General features: G+C 36.7%; 1 pseudogene; it reads left to right on the top strand.

Annotated features, from left to right (window-relative positions):
* Nucleotides 1-3,547: 3,547 nt before the first annotated feature.
* Nucleotides 3,548-5,381, top strand: LOC110416999 (2-methylpropanoate--CoA ligase CCL4 pseudogene; annotated as a pseudogene).
* The last annotated feature ends 662 nt before the right edge of the window (nucleotides 5,382-6,043 follow it).

Below are 6,043 nucleotides of genomic sequence, written 5' to 3'. Positions count from 1 at the left end.
TTGTAAAGCCTCTTGCTAATGAAATTATATCTTCAACTTTCAAAAAAAAAAAAATCAAATCAGCTTACGGAGTCAGAATAGAATGGTCAATGCCAACATCGTAGAGGCAGCTTTTTCTGAAATTGATCTCGTGACTTAAAACCATCTAAAAGTACCTCAATAGCTGTTTAATATTAAGAAAGAAAATTAAGAGTTAGGTTGCAAAAGATTATTATGTCATCGGTGTACTGGAGGTGTGCAATGTAAATGCCAAAGTCACCATCGTAATTCCTCTCGTGAGCTATGATTAATAGCCCTATACATCAAAGCACTTAAAGCCTCCAAAACTAAGTTAAAGAGGGAAGATAGCAGGCAGTCTTGTCTAAGGCCTCTTTTCATATGAATTTCCCTTATCAGGGTGCCATTAACTAAGGCACAAAATGGTGGTAGTCGAGATGCAAGCCATAACCTAAGAACACCATTTGATGCCAAAACCCATTAGCCTTGTAACATACTCTAAGAATTCCCAAGAGACACTATCCAAAGCCTTTTCAAAGTCAACTTTAAAGACAAGTCCACCATGCCGATTCTTTTGCATAAGATCCACCATCTCATTGGTTATGAAAGCACAATCTAAAAGTTACCTACCATGGATGAAGGCAAACTGATTAATGCCCACCACATCAACAGTAACTTTCCTCAATCTCAAGGAGAGGGCTTTAGAAATAATTTTATACAAATAGCCTACCAAGTTGATCGGTTAACAGTCATGAAAAGAACTAGGCTTATCACACTAAAGGACCAAAGTAATAAAAGAGGCATTAATCTCTCTGTCCAAGGAATTCCTAGATTGAAAATCAGTAACAAATTTCATAACTTTATCCTTGATAACCCCCCACTATCTTAAAGAAGCAAAAGTTAAATCTGTTCGGCCCTAGAGCCTTGTTCCCATCGTAGCCATTGATAACTTCCCAAATCTCATTCTTGGAGAACGGTATTTCAAGTTCTGCCTTAGCTTGCCCATCAAACTTAGGAAGGTCATTGTTAAATTAGATGGCCCTAGAACCATATAAATTTTCAAAGTGCAATGCAATTGTTTCCTTGATTCCAATCGGATCCTCTATTACAAGGCCTTGAGAAGAAATTTTACCTATAAAGTTGGCTTTGCATTGACCGGAAGCCGCATTGTGAAAGTATTAAGTGTTATGATCACCTTCTAAAAACCACCTGACGCATGAGTTTTGATGCCAAGCTTTCTTTTTAGTTCTAAAGAGCTGCCATAATTCTTGTTTGAGCTTCTAAAGGAGTTCCAAATCTACTCATTCAAAGTCCCTTGCTGAATTTCTTCAAAAAGACGTTGATAATCCAGTTAGACAAGACTACAAAAAGTGTCCCGCTGTCATTTCTTGATATGGCATTCGGTGCCTTTGAGTCGATGCTCAATAGCGGCCTTTCTACCATTAAAGTTCTTAGTCTTTTTCCAAGAAAAAGCAAACATGTTATTAAAACTACGATCCTCTAACTAGTAATTAAAAAAGAAAAAAAAGGCTTAGATCCTTAATTGCAACTATCGAGACAAATAATAACAGGATTATGGTTGAAGATAACGCCAACAAACATTCTGGAAAATGCTCCATGAATTCAGCCGCAAGGAGAAAATGGTCAAGTTTGCTAAAGGATACATTTTCCCAAAAGTTGCACCAAGTAAACTTACCCTCTGTCATCGGAATGTCCATAAGACTATACTTTTTAATGAAACCAGCAAAGTGAATCATAGAGTTATCGAAGGCATTAAATCCGGTGCGATCCAAATTCTTGATGGCATTACCACTGACACACCAACTGAAATCCCAAGCTCTCGAAGCTTGGAAAACATCACTCCAAAAAAGTCAGGACTACATATAAGAATTTGGATAAGATTCTACCTCTACCTAGTCTTGACTAAGAAATTTCTACCTTTTTACCTTGGTAATAAAATTAAAAAAAAAAACAACTTACTTTATGCAAATATATAAGGACTACATATAATTAAAGACCATTGTTGATTTGGAACAAAACTTACAAATGAATTAAGCCTAAATTGATATTAATATTGTGATTGAGATGTGTTATGGAAGTGCAATTATATATAAAAGCATAATGGTCGAAAAGTTTGGCTAAACACCCAGTCAAAACGCATTTTTTTTATACTTGATTACAATAAGAATGATAATTAAGATTGTAATGCGAATACTATGATGAGATATGTATTGGATAGAATGTTGCCATTAATTACTATAACAATTGAATAAATTGATAAATGATGAAGTAATTTAACAATTTAAATTAATTCCACTTTTCATTTCCATTATTTGTCTTTATGTGACTTTTATGAAAATTAATAAGAAGTCTTTGATTTTAATTTAATTTACGTTAAAGTTTTAATTTTGGTGGTAAAATTAATGTTAAACGCATGGTTTGGAATGCAAAAAAGTAAAAGAAGAATTATTAAAAATAAATAATAATGTATTTGGAAATGAAAAAAAGACATAATTTTGGAACATCCTAAAAGGAAGATTATTTTAATTATAGTTATGGTTTTATTTTTATTTCATTGCTTATGATTACCTTTTTATGGGTGTATACTTGGAATTTTTAGAATTTTATATAGAGGACATTTGATGACAATTTTCACCATAATCATTAGTCAGTGCAAATAATTAGAAGCATTAATTAAAAGCAAAATCCTCAAAATCTAAGAAACAATGTATAATAATATAAATGAATTATACTAGTAACAGTATTGCCAACTTGCTGATTGATCCATTTGCAGTGAATCCAAATAAAAAAGGTAGTAGCAATCCACCCAAATCTTGTATTGATCCAAGCATCACGGACGTGCTTCACATTATTGATGGTCTAAGATAGCTTGGCAACAATTTGCTTTGGCAATAAGCTGCGTAAATGAATAATGAAGAAGGAAGATTAGTATTATTTTAATTAGATTTGTGTTCTTATTATTAATCCATTTCTCTGGAAAAGATAAGGTTTTAGTAGTTGCAAATTTGCAGTTCAAGTTTCCTTTTATATTCAATTAATTAATTTAAAAGGTTTTTTTTTCTCTCCACCATTATCAGCCAGATCATAGGAATTGACTTCTCTAAAATTTCGTAACTTAATTTATACTATTCAAGAATGATGCAAGGCAACTTCCAATCTGGTGATCTGCAAGTCTGTGTTTAGGCTTTTGTGAGTTCAGTTGTATTTGATGTATTGTCAGCCCTATGCTCAATTTGGAATGCTTCTCCTTTTAGTTATCTAGTGAGCATATTTTCTTGTTAAAACTAAACAATTGATATTTTAGCAAGAGGCTACTACCATTGGCAAGCAGGAGTCTTGAATGGGGTTGGGCTATAATTCCACTGTAAAATATAATCAATGCTAATAGATGTCTTCTATATTCTACCCTTCCAAATTCCAATGTCGTTAACGTGAAACCAATATTTATTTATACTAGTAATTAATTTCTTTTGTCTATAAAAGATCTTCACAACTTAGATCAATTTTAATCAGAAGGTCACCAAACCCATCTTCTTTTTTTAATATCAATGGAACTCCTATTGCCAAACCCTGCAAACTCACCCCCTCTGACAACTTTAGACTTCCTGGAGAGAGCTGCCACTGCCTATGGCGACTCCCCTTCCATCATCTACAACAACATTTCATACACGTGGTCTCAAACCCACCGTCGATGTCTCCAGGTGGCATCATCGCTGACTTCCCTTGGCATCCAACGAGGCCAAGTAGTTTCAGTTGTCGCCCCCAACGTTCCCTCCATGTACGAGCTCCAATTCGCCGTCCCCATGTCGGGAGCTGTCCTTAACAACATCAACACTCGCCTTGATGCCAACACCTTGTCCGTACTCTTACAGCACAGCGAATCCAAGCTCGTTCTTGTTGATCACCAGTCTAGTTCTCTTGTTCTTGAGGCAATCTCTTTGTTTCCGAGCAAAACCAAAGCCCCGCAACTTGTCCTCATCGACGATGAAAAGGACTCAGGCAGCAAAAACCGATCATCTTCTGTCCATTTTCTTGATCATTACGAGGGGATCTTAGAAGATGGTGATCCAAAGTTTAAATGGGTCAGGCCTAAGAGTGAGTGGGAGCCAATGGTGTTAAACTACACATCGGGTACAACATCTTCTCCCAAAGGTGTGATCCTAAGCCACAGGGGAGCTTTCATAATCACCATGGCTACTTTGCTTGATTGGTCAGTTCCCAATCAGCCTGTTTACTTGTGGACCCTACCCATGTTCCATGCTAATGGGTGGAGTCTCCCTTGGGGAATGGCTGCCGTAGGTGCGACCAACATTTGCCTCCGAAAGATTGACACATCGGTTATTTATCGCTTGATTGAACAACATGGCGTGACCCACATGTGCGGTGCGCCTGTGGTGCTCAACTTGCTATCAAATTCTTCACACCTCGAACCACTGAACCGCCCTGTCCAAATTCTAACAGCCGGTGCACCCCCACCAGCACCCGTGCTAGGCCGGACCGAGTCAATGGGCTTTGTGGTGAGCCACGGTTACGGGTTAACTGAAACAGGAGGAGTCGTTGTGACATGTGCATGGAAAAAGAAATGGAACAAGCTACCGTTAACAGAAAGAGCCAGGCTAAAGTCAAGACAGGGAGTTAAATCTGCTGTTTTCACGGAAGTTGACGTCTTTGACCCTGAGACAGGAGAAAGCGTCAAACGCGACGGTAAAACACTTGGCGAGGTTGTTTTACGAGGTGGGTGTGTCATGTTGGGATACCTCAAAGACCCTGAAGGGACATCCAATTGCATGAGAGAAAATGGTTGGTTGTACAGTGGAGATGTTGGGGTAATTCACCCTGATGGTTATTTGGAAATTAAGGATCGTTCAAAGGATATTATTATAAGCGGTGGAGAAAATATAAGCAGCCCTGAAATTGAGTCAGTGTTGTATTCGCATCCGGCGGTTAATGAGGCGGCCGTGGTGGCTAGGCCTGATAAGTTTTGGGGTGAGACGCCGTGTGCTTTTGTGAGTTTGAAGAAGAATATTGATAATGAGTTGACTCAGAAACCAACTGAGGAGGAGATTATAGAGTATTGTAGGGATAAGCTGCCGCATTATATGGCGCCGAAGACGGTGGTGTTTCAGGAAGAGCTTCCCAAGACGTCAACAGGGAAAGTACAGAAGTTTATTCTGAGGGAAATTGCGAAGGCTATGAGTGGAGATAAATCGAGCTGTGCACTCGGTTAGGCACTCGGTAATATTTTTGGTTTCTATTTCATGCCTGCACCTATACTTTTATGCATTGTGTTTATAATTTAATTTTAAAAAATAATGCTGCATTGGTTGTATTAATATCAAAACAAAATTTCTTGAGCACTTTTTTTTTTCCTACATTTTTGGTGAATAATACAGAGTTTGATTATTGTATTAAGTGTATTGTTGATTCACATTGAACAGCCTTGGCCTAGTTGGCTAATTGATTTTAATAAATATCAATGGGACTTCTTTTTGGGATAAGTTCTTAACAAATCCTAATTAATTAAGGACCGTTCTTCTCTTTTTATTTTTATTTGGGTTTTTGCCCTCAAAATCATGTTGTTGATGCTGCACATGAAGCCAATGGCGTGTTTTTCAATACAATCAAGATGATATATTCCCTAAATTATGAATTTGAGTTATTTTCTTACTTTATTCGATTTCTTGAACGCTAGAGCAAGTTGACCATTTTTCTTTGATCCATGCTCTTCTTGAAGAGTCCTGTCAGACGCAAATAACTGGTGTTTGCGTTCATATCTCTTATTACTACTGTTGTTCATCATTAGTGTTAAATACAATATTGAAATCAAGGAAATACAAAGAAAGAAATAGGAAATTCAAGAGTTTTACTAATTAAAAAAAAAAGAGAACAATAAATTGGTATTTTTTTATTATTATTAAAATTCAAACTCTCACAATTTACTAACAGATATTTCCGAGGAAAACATCCAACGGTTAGAGTTTAAGATTTCATATTGGAAGTCTCGAGTTTGAATTTTGAAACTGAA

This window comes from Theobroma umbraticum, unplaced genomic scaffold, assembly GCF_002168275.2.
Source record: "Theobroma umbraticum cultivar Fairchild unplaced genomic scaffold, ASM216827v3 scaffold_51.0, whole genome shotgun sequence".
Taxonomy (NCBI): domain Eukaryota; kingdom Viridiplantae; phylum Streptophyta; class Magnoliopsida; order Malvales; family Malvaceae; genus Theobroma; species Theobroma umbraticum.
The sequence above is the reverse complement of the archived record's forward strand: the minus strand, read 5'-3'. Positions and strand labels throughout refer to the sequence as shown.